Source organism: Spermophilus citellus (assembly GCF_964194105.1).
Source record: "Spermophilus citellus genome assembly, chromosome: 1".
NCBI classification, from domain to species: Eukaryota; Metazoa; Chordata; class Mammalia; order Rodentia; family Sciuridae; genus Spermophilus; species Spermophilus citellus.
The window spans coordinates 203,911,154-203,927,124 of record NC_138182.1 but is presented as its reverse complement, the minus strand read 5'-3'; the positions used below and the strand labels follow the sequence as shown (position 1 = coordinate 203,927,124).

The 15,971-nt window shown below is 32.1% G+C and overlaps 1 protein-coding gene across 1 annotated transcript in view; it reads right to left on the bottom strand.

The window, feature by feature from the left end:
- Positions 1–15,971, bottom strand: part of ST8SIA4 (ST8 alpha-N-acetyl-neuraminide alpha-2,8-sialyltransferase 4) — a 91,602-nt gene that overhangs the window by 5,465 nt on the left and 70,166 nt on the right. The gene's annotated exons all lie outside the window — the stretch shown is intronic.

Sequence of the window (15,971 nt, the reverse complement as noted above, 5' to 3'; positions counted from 1 at the left end):
AAATGTAAATGGAAGAATACATTGGATCCTGGTAATTGTTATATTTCATATACTTGACTTTGATTTCACAGAATATTCTTTCTCTGGTTTTAAAGCAATTCTTAAGGGCTGGGGTATAGCTCAGTGGTAGAGTGCCTGTCTTACAGGTGTGAGGCCCTGGGTTCAATTCTCAGCACCACATAAAAACAAATAAATCAATTGATAGATAAATATATCACGTTTATCTACAGCTTAAAAAAATTCTTATGAAGCTTACAAGAGAAATTAAATATATCTGAGTATTAAATAAGAACAATTTTGAAATGTTATTTTACACCATTTTTTTTTTATAAAAAATAAAGTACTTTCAAACTTCACCAGAAACATCCCAAACAGAGAAAACATGTTATTATGATACTCTGTTTTATCACCCCTTATATTCCAGCCAGGATTGAACTTATATGTTTTATTTTTTTTTCTCTTTTGAGAATGCAATGGGTTAAATATTTTGAGCTGTGAAAAATTTATTATGAACATTTTTTATCACAAAATTGTTTTGAGAAAGTCTGTTCTCAGTAAAGATTTATAAGAAATGTTTAGAGAGGAACAACTGAAAATTTACTTATCTAAAGGTAGCTGAGTAAACAAAGTATATTATATGTTGAAGGTTAAATGAATGAAGAACGCACAGACAGAAATTCCATGCAAGGAACATAAAGTCTAGTTTGAAGATTTTGAAGAAACCAATGTGGTCAGAAGATCCTCTGGCACATTTTAAAATGTTGGTGTTCTTAACATGAAATCGTTATAGAAAAGTTTTACCAGTGATTTGTGTATGGTTACAAATGTCCAGTGATGAAGTTGGGTAGTTAAAAAATGCATCCATTTATAAATTTGTAAGGTAAGCTAAGTCATTTCAAATGCACAAAATAAAATTGATTATTACCATCATGGAATGTCAATGTTGGAGATAATCTGCAGTATTATAATTATGCTAAATTATTTCCAAGGGGGGAAAAAACTATTAGCAGGAAATAACATGGTGCCTTATTATTTGTATGGAACTGTAAGGTCTTATTATCATTAGATTCTTTCCATTTCTTAATTGTGGAAACTTCCTAGAAGTCCTTGTAACTGTGGATGGATATTGACAAACACCAAAGCAACTTTTACGTGGAGTACAAGATGGTAACTACAATGTCAGACAGAAATATTCAAGGCAAAGTATCCATTTAAATTCTTCACACCAGTGTCAGAAATGTACAATCATTCAGCCTTTTTCGATCCATGGCATCTCATGAGATATCACAATCAGAAAGCCAGCAAAGTGTCTTGAAAATGAAACTCTAGTGGCAAAGCACGCTATTTTAAAATAACAAGTAGAGGGGCTTTATAAACTTGGAGTATTGTTCCAAATATATTTATCTGTACATTTATTGCAGGAGATTATTAATTTAGCTTTAGATACACTAATATAAGAAGAAAGCGAATTTTTGATGCTTGGCTTACAGCACTTTGTATAATTTCAATGTAAATCACTAATTCAATACAATGTGTTCTAGTTTTAATCTCAATTTTATATCTTTTACCTGGTTTAAAATTTAGAAATATTTCAGCAAATAATGTAGCCATATATGTATTTATGTTATGTAAATTGTTTTTGGAACTATTAAAACAATATAGGTTCCCTGTGGATAATTTAAAGAAGAAATGTATGAAGAAGAAAATACAACTATAATACAACTACTTAGAGATAATTGCTGCTACAGCATCTCTGTCATTTCACTTCTTCAGCTGATTTGAATCTTACTATGTGTTTTAGTCATTCACAGATATATACAGGATGTTTTTCCATCAACTAGGCTGTTTTATTTCTGCTATTATTGCCTTCCTTTTCCTTCTCCCTTTTTCCCTGCCCCTTCTTTTCTTCTTTTTTCTTTCCTTCCTTTGTTCCATCCCTTCTTTTCTTTTGCTTTATTATTATAATAGTCTCTCCTGATGGATGAAACCAATTTGCTTTGAATTCTGTGTGTAAATAGAACACTTATAACATTTTTAAAAATGTGATATCCTCCATAGATCTTATTATTCCCAGCATGGAATCTCTGTCCTTGCTAAGCCAGATGTCTTATCTACTCTTCCTCCAATGTGATAATCCCAGCTCGTACTTCAAACAAACTCAAAACTTGGAATGCCTCTACCTACCAGATCACTGTTTATGGTCAGAAAACATGGGTTTGGATCTGTTCTGTGATGGTTATTGGTCCTTGGAAAAGTTGCTTCACTTCCTTGGACCTCAGTCAGTGGCATTTTATGTGGAAGATTTTTGCAATAATGTAAAAGAGAGTAAATGTGAATAAATATAGCATAAACTTGACATGTCGTGACAGTTGAGTTCCAACATGTCCTATAACAACCCATTCATCAATTCCACACATAAATCCCACTTCTCCCTTGGAAGTATATCTTGGTAGAGAATTGTGGTGATACCACTGAACCTCAAAGAACATGTTTCCTTTGTTCAGAAACATAAGCATTTGTTTCTATGTCTTGGGGTTTCCTCCAGCTATAAGATTTTTTTTTTTCAACTGGGGATTGAACCCAGAGGTGATTTGTCACTGAATCACATCCCCAGCCCCCTCTTTTTTCTTTTTCTGTCTTTTTTTTTTTTTTTTTAATTTGAGACAGGGTCACAGTAAGTTGCTTAGGGCCTTCCTAAATTGCTGAGGCTGGCTTTGAACTTGCAATCTTCTTGCCCCAGCTTCCCAAGCCACTGGTATTACAGGTGTGTGCCACCCAAACAAACAAACAAAAAAAATCTTTTTGTAGTTTAAAATCTCCTTTCTTCACAAAACTGTAAAAGAGTCTTATTCCTCCTCTGCTTCCACCTCATCTTGCTGTTTCTTTATTTTCTTTCAGGCAAAGCCAAGAAGGTACTTAATAAATCTTAATCTTAATAAATGTAATAAATCTTGATTTTTAAAGACAGACTGTATCTCATCATAAAATCAGATGGTAATCACCTGATGAGTCAAAGTATCAGATGGTTTCAAGCAAGCACAATTTTAGAAAGAAAAGCAAAAAAAAAAAATATTACATTTAACAGTACCAATTAGATTGGTGAGAATTTATACTCAAAATATTGGTAAGAATGAACTATTAATTTGAATTTGTATTTATATAATGAAGCCTAAAACTTTATAAATAACATAATTTGCCTTGTAAAATATAAATTTTCTTCAAAAATTTGATAATTCCTAAGAAAATTCAAATATAGAGAAAGATATCTTACCATGCTAGCAGTTATAATTTAATGTTATATTACATGTAAGTTTCTCTTCATGAGCTCAGAAATTCTTTCTGGTATATGAGATGAAGCAAAAAACATAATAAATATGTGTGTTCTTAATTCATAGGTGTCTCCTTTATTTCCCTTCTTGTGTTTATCTCCCACTACTCCCCACCTTCAGAAAGCTAACAGGTTCCATCCATTTCATGTCCCTTCTCATTAAGAATGGCATCATGGAGAAACAAACCAAAAAAAAAATAATAATAATTCTGTGAGATTTCACCTTTTTTATTTGCCAATATATGTGTTCATATAAGGAATATAAGTGGATAAATTCTATAAAATAAAATGTAAGTCAGTCATTCCTCAATATACTGAAATGCAATGTCTCTGCTATCTTCTTCCAAACCGTTAAAATAACTGTTTAGTTGGGTACTGCACCATTTGCCACTGGGCAAATGGTGTAATCCTAGAAGCTTGAGAGACTGAGACAGGAGGATTACAAATACAGCCAGTCTCAGCAACTTTGCAAGGCCCCAAGCAACTTAGGGAGACCCTGTCTTAAAATAAAAAATTAAAAGGGCTGGCCATGTGGCTCATTGGATCAGTGCTTTTTCAGTTCAATCCCTAGCATCTAATAAGTAAATAAGTAGCCATTTATTACATTCCTAGTCTACAGTATACTAGACAAGATGAATGAAATTTTAAGTCCATAAAATAATACTATTTGTAAATTATTTTGGTAAAATTCATGATACATTTAAATATTATTAGATGGCCATGCTACCACAAAAAAAAAAAAAATAGGTTGACAATCTGTTCTTTAAGAAAGATAAAAGCTCCAGTAATCTGTTTACTAAGAATAATTCAATCAATCATGAATTAATCCTTACATTGTGCCTGAAAAGCAATAATAGATAGATCCAAAATATTTTTCTGATGTAAGGAAACAAAGGGAAATGGCATATTTATTGTGACTTGGAAAACTAACAGTAAACTCAGGGATAAAATGATAAGCAATTCACTCAGAGTCAGTGATGATAATAATAATTAATTGAAGTGTACCAGATATATTTCCTCTGTCCATATGTCCCTTTCTTTTCTTTTCTTTTACATTTACTTCTCAGCACAAACTCATGAGTAGCTATTATTTCACAGAGGAGGACCCTGAGGGTTGGTGGACAGGGAAGGTTAAATAAGCAGAATATGCTTCTAGAAATTGCAAGTCACAGGATCAGAATATAAGTTTACACCTACCTGCTTGTAATGGTTTCACTTTTCATTAACAAGAATTTGGACTCTTCAGCTTCTTGAGAACATTCAGTTTGAAATAGCAAGTCTTTTGCTACCATTTTCACATACAGTTCATTGGGTAAATAATAAAGATCTGTGTAGCATTATGATGATTAAGAGACCAGTATCAATAGTAATGCTCTTTATACATAATGGCTTTTTTTGACATTTTTATTTCAAAGGTAAATATGACCTGACTAATACATAGGACCCGTTTTTCCCAATGTACACACTCAGAAAGTGTTTGAAGTCAGATGAGGATTTTTTTGGTTTCAACATATAATTTGCTTAACCACATTGCAAATGCCAGGGGCAGTGACATTGTATCAAAGCATAAGAATTTCCCTGCAGATATGAATAGTGTTCCTTAAAGTATTTTGAAGTGTCATTGAAACGAAAGCAGACATTTGTAACCTCACAAGTCATTTATCAAAGTTTTTCCTGTATGCCCTTTGTATGCTCTGTATTAAGTAGGAAAACCAAGTAAAAGAATAGAATTATGATAGCCATAAGCAAATTCTAAGTAATTCCTTATGGCTTTCCAGCAAGTATAAGACTAATAGCATTTGAGAGGATAGATAAATGTAGACATTATTCTCTATTTCTTTCTGACCATAAAGGATCAGGTGCTGAAGGGACTGCCTATTTAGACAATTGTCTTGTCCTTTGCACAATTTTATGACTCAATTTCAGGGCTTTCCATGAACATATAACTTGAGAAAGGGGCTTCCAGCTGAGGAAAAATCTCTTAAAGGAATAATGCTGAGGCCAGGGATGCAGGTCTCGAGAACTAAATTACATTACAAAGCTGCCTGTCACTAGAAATACAGTAAATTCTGATCCACAAATTTATTAGGGGATAGTTTAAGTTATTATCACAAAAAACTTTGATATAAAATATGACTCAGCAAGTCAAATATTAGTAAAGACATATTTTCCTGCCCCCAAGTCAATCTTTATTTCATGTTATGTCAATCTAATAAAACCAATATTAATCTTCCTTTTATTTCTCCTTTTTAGTCAATGCTGGTATCTTTGACATATTTTATATAGAATCATTTAATTTATAAATAACATTTCTAAAATCGTATCTGAATAAAAGAATATAGAGAATTTTTTGAAAATAATGTTCTTCTGAAGAAAAAAATTAAACACGCAGCTGAAAATACAATTGCATTATGGAATATGCTATGTTTTACAGTGAAAAATAACAAAAATGAAAATAATACTGCAACAATCAGACACTATGTAACAATCAGACACTATGTAACACTATTATTTTTCCCATTATTACATTTCTCATAATATTCAGTTAAAATGTATTGTTGAAAAATAAAGTTTGGCACTTTTATCATGCTATTTACAAAAGGTAAAATAGATCATAGACCTAAATTTAAGGGCTAAAACTCTAACAGGAAAATGCAGGATTGAAGCATTTTGTCTTTAGGCAAAATCTTCCTAAATATGACAAGATCAAACAACAAAAGAAAAATGATAAATTTGAATATTAAAAATTTAAAAAAAAAATTTGCATGCTATTATAAAAAGGAGAAAACATCAGTAAACACATCTTGTAAGAAACTTGCCTCCAGGAATGGGAAAATAAACAAGGAGAGAAATGAATTACAGTAGATGGGGTAGAAAGAGAAGATGGGAGGGGAGGGGAGTGGGGATAGTAGGGGATAGGAAAGGTAGCAGAATACAACAATTACTAATAGGGCATTATGTAAAATTGTGGATGTGTAACCGACGTGATTCTGCAATCTGCATTTGGGGTAAAATTGGGGGTTCATAACCCACTTCAATCTAATGTATGAAATATGATATGTCAAGAGCTTTGTAATGTTGTGAACAACCAATAAAAAAAAAAGAAGTCATCTCTGGAAAAAAAAACACAAATGTAAAATGAAATGGAATCTGAATATATGGCCAATATATATATATCCAATATATGTTCAATATATGTTCATATATGCTCATATGGCCAATATGAACATCAAAAGATATTCCACCTATCAGCATCAAGGAAGTATAAATCAAAAACAACCCTAGTTACTCCACATCATGTTCAACCACAAGAATGAAATCCTAATTAAAATAAATTATAATATATATATATATATATATATATATATATATATATATATATAATATGTCAAAATACATTCTACTGTCATGTATATCTAAAAAGAACAAATCAAAAAATTAAAAAATAAATAAAGTAAAAAGAAAACCCACAATGAGATACCATTTCATGCTGTCTAGAGTGGCTATAATAAAAATATTCAAATAATGTGTTGATAAAGATATAATGGAATTGAAACCCTCATACATTGCTTGTTGGGAAGGTGAAATGGTAAAAGCCCTTTTGGAAAATGGTCTAGAATTTTCTCAGATGATTAAAAATAGAGTTAAAATATGATGCAGCAATTGCATTCCTAAGCAAAAATTCTCCCATTGTCCAAACTCTAATTAAGCTCCTATAAGCCCCTTCTTAACTAAATCTCAACACTGGCCTTCCAGCTCCATCCTTTGCTGAGTCCAGTTGTAGCAAAAATCTTGCTAAACTTATGTAGTGAGAACTCTTCTACTCTTGATAACTGAACATGACTGATCTACTGTCCAGTTACTCATTTCTTGTCGAAATCCTTTACCTGTTTTTAGAAAGAATTCTATTAGGCCTGTTTATTAAGAATCTCCCTGCCCTCCATGTCTCCTCTTAGTAATTTTTTTTTTATCCCTCTTTCTATTCCTTAGCTATAAATCCCCACTTTTCCTTCTAACACATGAAAGTGAGCCCAGTTATATTTAACTAATCTTTTCTCCTGTTATTTTGAGATTTTTTTCCTCCTTCACAAGTTTCAAGAAAATTGAAAACTCAAGTCCAGCCAAAAATATACACTCAAATACTTATATAAAATTACTATTAATAGAAAAAAATCCAATTTTTTATTAACTGATGAATGAATAAATAAATTTTGGTATATCCCTAAGATGTAATATTATATGATGATTACAATGAAGTACTCAGCCCTGCTAAAAACCATACAAATCTCGAAACATGATAGCAAATGAAAAGAGTCAGCTACAAAAGAACACCTAGCCAGGTATGGTGGTGCATTCCTGTAATTCCAGTGGCTCAGGACATTGAGGCAGGAGGATCATAAGTTCAGCAACTTAGCAAGGCCCTAAGCAACTCAGTGAGACCCTGTCTCTAAATATGATAAAAAATAGGGCTGGGGATATGGCTCAGTGGTTAAGTGCTCTTGAATTCAATCCCCAGTACCCCCCCCGCCCCCCGCCAAAGTGAAGAACCCACCTCATAAGAATCCATTTATATGCAATATCTGAAATAAAATAGTTCATACAAACAGAAAGTTACTGGTGGCTAAGAACTGGAGTTGAAGCTCAGGAAAAATGGGACATGATTGTTGATGAATACAGTCTTTTCTTTTTTGTAAATAAAATGTTCTAAAATTCATTATGATGATAGTTAAACAACTCTATCATTAAACTAAAAACTAATTAGACAATTTAAACGAATGAATTGTATGGTATGTGAATTGTATGTGAATAAAGTTAATTTATAAAATTAATTTATAAATAAAGTTAATTTATAAATTTATAACTTTACAATAAATAAATTTATTGTAAAACTTCAATATTGAATATATAAACCTCATATTGGTAAGGAGATAAATTACTGGATCAAGCATTATTTTCTCTTAATGTTATTAAATGCATTACAACTTTCAGAAATTGCTTATAGGGAATTATAATCCTTAAGAAACTGAACAATAAATAGTGCTAAAATTGAGATTATCCATCTTTCAATTATGTCTCTCTATATATTACATACATGTTATATGTATGGTTTATTTAATATTAGAACATTTTTTTTAAAATGAGAAATGGAAAGATTAACTCAGAAGTATGAATGAAATTGACCCTATTGTACTGTATTACTTGCCAGCCTTTGTGCATGAAAAACCCTAGAACTCAAAATGAAGTCAGCTGTTAGAATCCAAACTGAGCCTCTTGTTTATCGTCAGAGACTTGGCTAGTCCTTCTTATGTGTGTGAGGTTCCTGAGCTATAAACTTTGGTTAAAACATCTTACCTTCTGAAATGCTGGAGGAATCAAAAGTTAGCATATAAATAATAGTTCAGTGAATTATCAATATACAAATGAAATTTAATATGTCATGTTACTATAACTACATTAAGAAAATTCAAGCCTGTTACCTATGTAAATGTTCATAGAATATTCAACCAGTGAATCTGAGTTTAGCTTAATGTAGCTCTTGTTTTTGTTTAAAAATTTTAATGAATTACTGCCTACATTATACAACTAGAGCTTGAAAATCAGCTGGCAAAACAAAACAAAACAAATGAAACAACAAAAAAACCAATAGTTACTTCTTTTAGACTTGATGAATTTTAAAAGGCAGGGAGACATGATCATGAAGTATCTATCTTGAATGTGAACTACAATTCCACTTACTCTAGCAATCATGAAATTCACATAAACTTGGAGTACTAAGACAACCATCTATTTCATACAATTTGTTTTCTTTCAGCTACACTGATATAATAGAAATTCAGCAATGAGAGCCACAAAGTTTTTTCTCAGACTCGTTGAATAAGAATATAAGTTGATGGAGATAATTAGCTTGGACTTTATAACAATAAACTTAACAAGGGTGAAACACAACTTTCTTCAAAATGAAAATGTGATTGAAATTGCTTTTTGTTATTTTTATTGTTCAAGAGGAATATTTCCATAATAAAGCATCTCAAATCACTTATTTGATGATTGGTTCTATATAAGGGGAAAAAAATCTGAAGGCAGGCAATCTGTGGGAGTTGTCTTACAAAGTGTGTGTACAGTACTCTTGACCATCTGTTTCCCTCTGTTAGTACATTCATGTAATATTGTTTTGTATGCTGACTCAAATTTATTGTATAAACTTCCATTGTGCATGCAACATGCATAGAGTGCAGAAAACAAGAGATGAATCTGTAGAATAAAGAGGTTCAGGGAAAAAAATAGACTGTCAGAGAATAAATTTCATTTAATCATTAGAAAAAGAGATTAAATTTAAAATATTAAGAAATGTCATGTTTAATCTCTAATAGCGTTGCTTAACTAATAAAACATCGCTAAAATCTTTTTATTGCTGTCTTAATATCTCTCCTTTTCAAATAAAAAGGATAAATGAAATTCAACACCACAGAAGACTGAAAAAACTTAACATTAGTGGGAACTCTAAGAACAGTCCAGAAAGTCTTTCATTTTGTGCAGTGAAGAAAGCCTTTTCATTTCTGGGCTCATAATTGTATATCAAAGCTAACTCAGAAATTCAGGGAATAATTTATGTATCTGAGCAATATTATAGAATCTGAGGCAAATAACAAAATGAAGGTAGGCCACCCCATTCAGTCCCTTAATTAACTAGAAGAATGCACACAAAGAGTTTCTCAAAATGGCATGTATATGAGAGATTTTGCAAATACTATCATTATTCAGCTTTTTAGAGCCAGTGATTATTCCCTGAAAAAGGAATAAACATATGACTTTCTAGAGTAGAAGTGAAGCAGCATGATGAATATGGTTGTTTTGATTAGGTTCAAGTTACACTATTTAACTTATCTTAAAATTCCAAATATTATTAAAGAAAGACATGAGGTTTTATGTTTTCCGAAGAGGAAAAGGCTTAGAATAACTTTGAAGATGGTTTATGAATTCTACATAAACTCATTTTGTAATATTTATATTAAACTTTCTAAACCAGTGCTGTTGAAATAACAAACACAGAAATAAGGAGTGCATTAATGGCTATCTTTGATCATTCACATTTTGGTTATTAAATTTTTTTATGTAGCACATGGAGTTTCCAAATTCTCAAGTGCCTTATAATTCAGTTATCTCTTCTAGGCCAATCAGCAATTGGATTCGCCTCATAGGAAAGCTAAGAATACTTACTATGACAGTTCTTTTCAAATCAAGAAAAACTAGGTCAGTAACAGATTCTAGAAGTGCAGGACAGTTACTAAACTCTAGACATTAAAGGGTCTTTAAGCTTGGGAACTGATTATTGTCAAGAAAATTATGCTGTTTATAAACGAGGTATCAATTTATGAATAAATATACATTTTCCAACTACAGAATTAAGATCTGTCTTAGGTGGATACTTTTGTCACTTTGTATGTTTTATATTTTGAAAAGGGGTCCCGCCATGTTTCTCAGGCTGGTCTTGACCTCATGGACTCAAGTGATCCTCTTACTTTAGCTTCCAAAGTAGCTGGCACTATTGGTATATATCTCCACACCTGGATTTTCTGTAGTTTTTGTATTTTGTATTTTTTTAAAAAATATACTTTACCAAATTTGTAGCTTGTAAAGAGCGTTCTTCAATCCTGAATTCCCCAAAAGCCTCAATAGGACTTACTGTATTTGGGTCAAATAATTCGTATAATTATATAAAATATAGTTCAGAAATATAAACATCTCTTCCAGGATAATAGTCCATTTGTTTTTCACTCACCATTTCACCAGCACTTCCTGCATTTTCAACACTCTAGTGTTTTGAGAGACTATTCTTACCAGAGTAAAACACAGGCTATCCGACTAAAGGCTAGGGGAAATCTAAACTTTTTTTTTATATGTAGTATAAACTAAAGAAATATGGAGTCTATTAAAAAACTAAATGGTGATCTTCCAGTTTTTTTTATTGTCATACACCCTGGCCAGTTTCCCTGTTTTCTGTTTCCTTTCTATCTTAAGAGCTGACTGCATATTCCAATGTGGGAAAACACTGGTCCTTTACATCAGAAGTTCCACGTAAGTTTCAAATTCCAGTTGATTCATCAAAACGCAGCTAGTTCAGAAAGGGGAAAAATTACAAATTGCTTACATCTGTTCAACCTAAAATATTATTCATGATCTGCCAGTGATGATGGCTAAGCCATCTGGGGAATATGATAGGTGTTAAGGGGAAAAAAAATCTGTCACACTGCATTGAAGAAATAGCATGTGTAAAGACCTCAATGTTATTCAAGAGTTCAGTGATGGCTTTCAGGTATTTTGGGATATGCAATTTCTACATTTAAATTCACACAAACTACAAGCACTTTTGTACTGAATAGTTAACTAATCATAACATAAAAAATTTAAAAAATACTTTTAAATAAATTAATGAATTATCGATTTAAGATTTAGGAGATAAGTGAATCAAATGGCTACATATTATTAGGCATTAGGACATTTCATTTAAATTAATAAAATGGATAAAGATATATTACAGGTTTTCTTTTAACTATGATTATAAAATATGTAGTATATTATATATTTTTTACATAAATAAATATGCATAATAAAATACTTCACAGAATGACATGTAAGTAGATATAAAAAGATAAATATGTCTACAGTTTACTATATAAATGTATATATACACACATATCTCTTATGCATATTATAAGCTACATAGTCGATGATAATTAGTTAATTTAGTTAAAATAAAAAATAGTTTGGAACACTGAAATATTTTTATTTGTAGTGTTAGCTGAATCAAATGTTCTCTCATCCTATTTGATTGTATCTATTGGTTGACAATGTAGGTATGCAAAATTCTAGAGAAAACCCTAGCTAAGATGAAGAATTTTTATTTGAGATCTATTAGAAATAGTTTTATTAAGAATATGCTTTTGCATTTCAGGAACTTTTAATATAAAGCTTAAAAAGTAAGAAATTGCCACCCAAATTGCTTCATTACTACTAATCTGGGCACATCTGTGAAAACCTGAGTATGAGTTCTTTATTGGGGAGAATAGTTAATGTGAATCCTAATTTTATTCACTCATTATTTTGACATTGACAATACAAATTAGGAGTTTTAAATCTTTATTATAAATTTTGTGCTTGTGCTATAAATTGATAATAGTATGGAAACAATAAGCTCAATATCAATAAATAATCTCTCTTTTTGAGATGTTCATTAGAATAGCTTGAAGGATCTATAAAATTTTTTCCTTCATTGAGGGAAGAGGATAGAACTGCATATCTTCAATCTGTTTGTCTTTCAAATGTTCCCTATCCTTCTCAAATATAGAGTAGGAAAAATATGCCTCCAGAAAATGTGTGGCAATGAATGACTTGAGGAGAAACTGGGGTCATTTCCACTCATCTGCATATTTAATATAGAACCTAATGTTGAAAAAAAATCACATTGAAATATGTTAGGAGCTGTGCATTTGTATTCATTCCACCATGGAAACAGTTTGAATGTTTTTCTCTGGAGACTTATGTATCAGTGGCAGCTGCATTGCCACAATATGCTGAAGTGGCTCATCTTGACAGGTCATATCCTGGATTTCACATTCTGAATGGCAGCTGGGGGATGCCAGAGAGTTTCTCACAGTGGGTTGGCCCTGCATTTAATAAGTCCCTCTCTGGCCTCAGAGACAATCTGCATGTACAGCCACAAGTAACTGCAAGAAGTCCAGGATATCCCTTTATCTCTCTACCTAGTCCCTAAATAGCAGTGACATTCATGACAGCACTCTCTTCAGGTCTGTAAGAACAGCCTTGAGTGTCTTTTAAGATCACAGCTTTATTGTAGTACTCTACTCTACCTGTGTCTTATTGTAGTACTCGACCCTGATACTAGGTTCAGTAACAGCATCATGTACACAGTTGATAAGCACTGGCTAAGTTATTCAAGTTTCAAATTCAAATCATGCATTTGTATGCTTTTATGCATGCATATACAAAAATGTATAAATTGAAGCACAAATAAACCATCTAATGGTTCTCAGAAACCTCACCAATCAAAGCAAATCTGTGCTTGCAACTATAAAACTTTAGTCTACTTCCATTTACTGGTAAGAAAATTACCTATACTAGGAGAACCTTTGATTCCTGGTACATTGTGGATGTTAGTTTTCATGTCATGGAAACAGTACATTGTCCACTGAGGTCTGCATAAGCCAAGTGCCTTGCAAATCTCTAATGAGGAGATAGGTAATAAATTGATATGTGTTGAATTGAGGAGTATTTCCCTCACTCTTTCAGGGTTCCTACTTAGTGCCTGGCAAGCAGCTTTTGAAGCGGTTCACTCAGAGTGCCTGAGATTTTGCAGCACTTAAGTCTCCACTTTTCTTTTGAGATCTCAAAAAGCAATACTTTTTTGAAAACCTCTCTGAAAGCGCTCATAGTGGCATCAAATCTTTTTGTGTTAGATGGAAACAGGTTGAGTTTAAGTACATCTTTGCAAAAAGGCTCCTCTCAGACCAAAAGTATAGATTGTGTCCTAGGATCCTGTGTCTGCAGGATTCCAGAGACATCTAGGATCACTTTCACTGGTTAAACCTATACTGTGACTATTGATAATTTAAGCAGAAAGTTTCCAGAACTCTAGAGGAGTCAGTGGTTTATATAGGATCTGGTAAATTCTTAGTCCATAATAAATGGTTCGAGAAAGGCAACATACTGCTGAATTAATTGAGCAAATAAAGTATTCAGCTTCTTCAAAGGCCCAGTTCCCTGTGACACTTTCTTATCAGGTCTGAGACTGAGAAGAATTTTTTTAATGGCTGAATTACAATAGGTAGGAAAAGAACAAGCTCTGCCAAGTGAACAAAAAAATGACTATGAATTTTGATACAGACAATATTTGAGCCCAAAATATAGTCCAGTGACAATTATAAAGGGTATTGGAGTAGGCATTTGTATGTTCATGGGTATTCCTATGTCATACACCTTTACCTATGAAATGGTTAATGTTCTGCACAAAGATCCTCAGTGGGCATGTGCGCTTGCTCTCGCCTCACCGCTGTGCTCTGATCTCTTAGGGTAAAAGCCCAAAGAATCCTAGGGCATGATAGAGCTCATGAGCCTCTGTGGAACTCCAAGTAGAGCAATCTTCCCTCTTTTAACCCCCTAACCCCCCCCAAAAAAAAACACTAAAGAAAGAAACCAACTATCTTTAGGTGTGGTCCTTGTCCTTTGTCTTTTTCTTTTTTTTTTTTTTCATCACATGGATTAGAAATGTAAACACAATTCTTTTTCAAATATAAGCAAATATATCCTCTTTGATCCACTTATTCCTTGTTTCCTCCAAACTATTGACTAAATACTTTGGTAAATATTTTAATTTATTTGAACTATCTTCTTAGCCTAAATTCTATTTGGCAGTAATAAAGAAAGGTTAAAAAAATAAAGGATATTGACAGTGATCCATTTATAGTGAAGGAAAAAAGTCATAAGTGAATAAGAAAACAGACATAATGAATTCTTGTGTCCTTAACCTCTAAAGTTTTTGACATACCCAGAATATCTTTTACAATTAAAACAACAATTCTATCTGCAACCTATTTTTCTCTAAGGAAAACTGACTTTGCTAAAGCACAATTAAACAAGATGAAAAAGTACTATTATGTTGCATTTTTTATTATTTATGTTATATTTTTATCAGTACAGTCATTCAATTTTTTCCACAAACATGCCACAATGAAGATAAACTGTTCATGTGTCCCAGTCTCAAAGCTATCTACTATTTCTAAAATTGTTATTTTACAAGACCTTTTCTAAGAAGCAAACAAGTAAAAGGCAATGAAGCTCAGCAAGATGGATTCTTGCACAGTAGTTATGGGTACTCTTACTGGAGCCAGACTGATGGGGTTCAAAGCCACTACCATTATTTATTGTGTGAGTTTTGACAAGGTATTAAACTTTATTGTACTTCATCCCATCATCAATAACATTGGGATAGAATTTAACTAAACAATTGTCATGGAGACTAAATAAGTTAAAATTGTCATAGTTCTTCAAATACTGCCTGGAGCATAGTTAGCAATATAGTATTTATTAATGACTATAACAGCCTGTGCTGTCCCATTTCAGCATCACATTTTTTAAGCCCAATTCATTTCTAACTTATAAACTAAGCATATGAAACAAATAACTACGCAAAACCTATTTGATTATTATGAATTCAGTATATGCCTCCAAAGTTTTATCGGACCTATTTTATAACTTATAGTATCTCTGGATGGGAATATATTATAAAAAGCTTGGAAATTCAGTCAAATAGTCAAAAATGACATGGCAACTCAGTATTGTGCTATTTAGACAACTCTGAATGTGCATTTTGCTTGTGTGAGTGCACGTGTGTGTATAGGTGCACAGATATCTGAGACATACATGCACAAATACATTATAGTATTGTATTTAAGTATATAAATTAATTTTAGAATGATTTCCTTTTTTCATTTATTGCTTCAGTCCTGCAGCAACCACTATAGTTTTGAGAGTTCGGAATTTTTCAGGTCTGCTGGTGAATAAGCAAAGACCTGGACAGACACAGTTCTGAGAGACATAGTTACAACAAACTCCACCCTGGAACTGA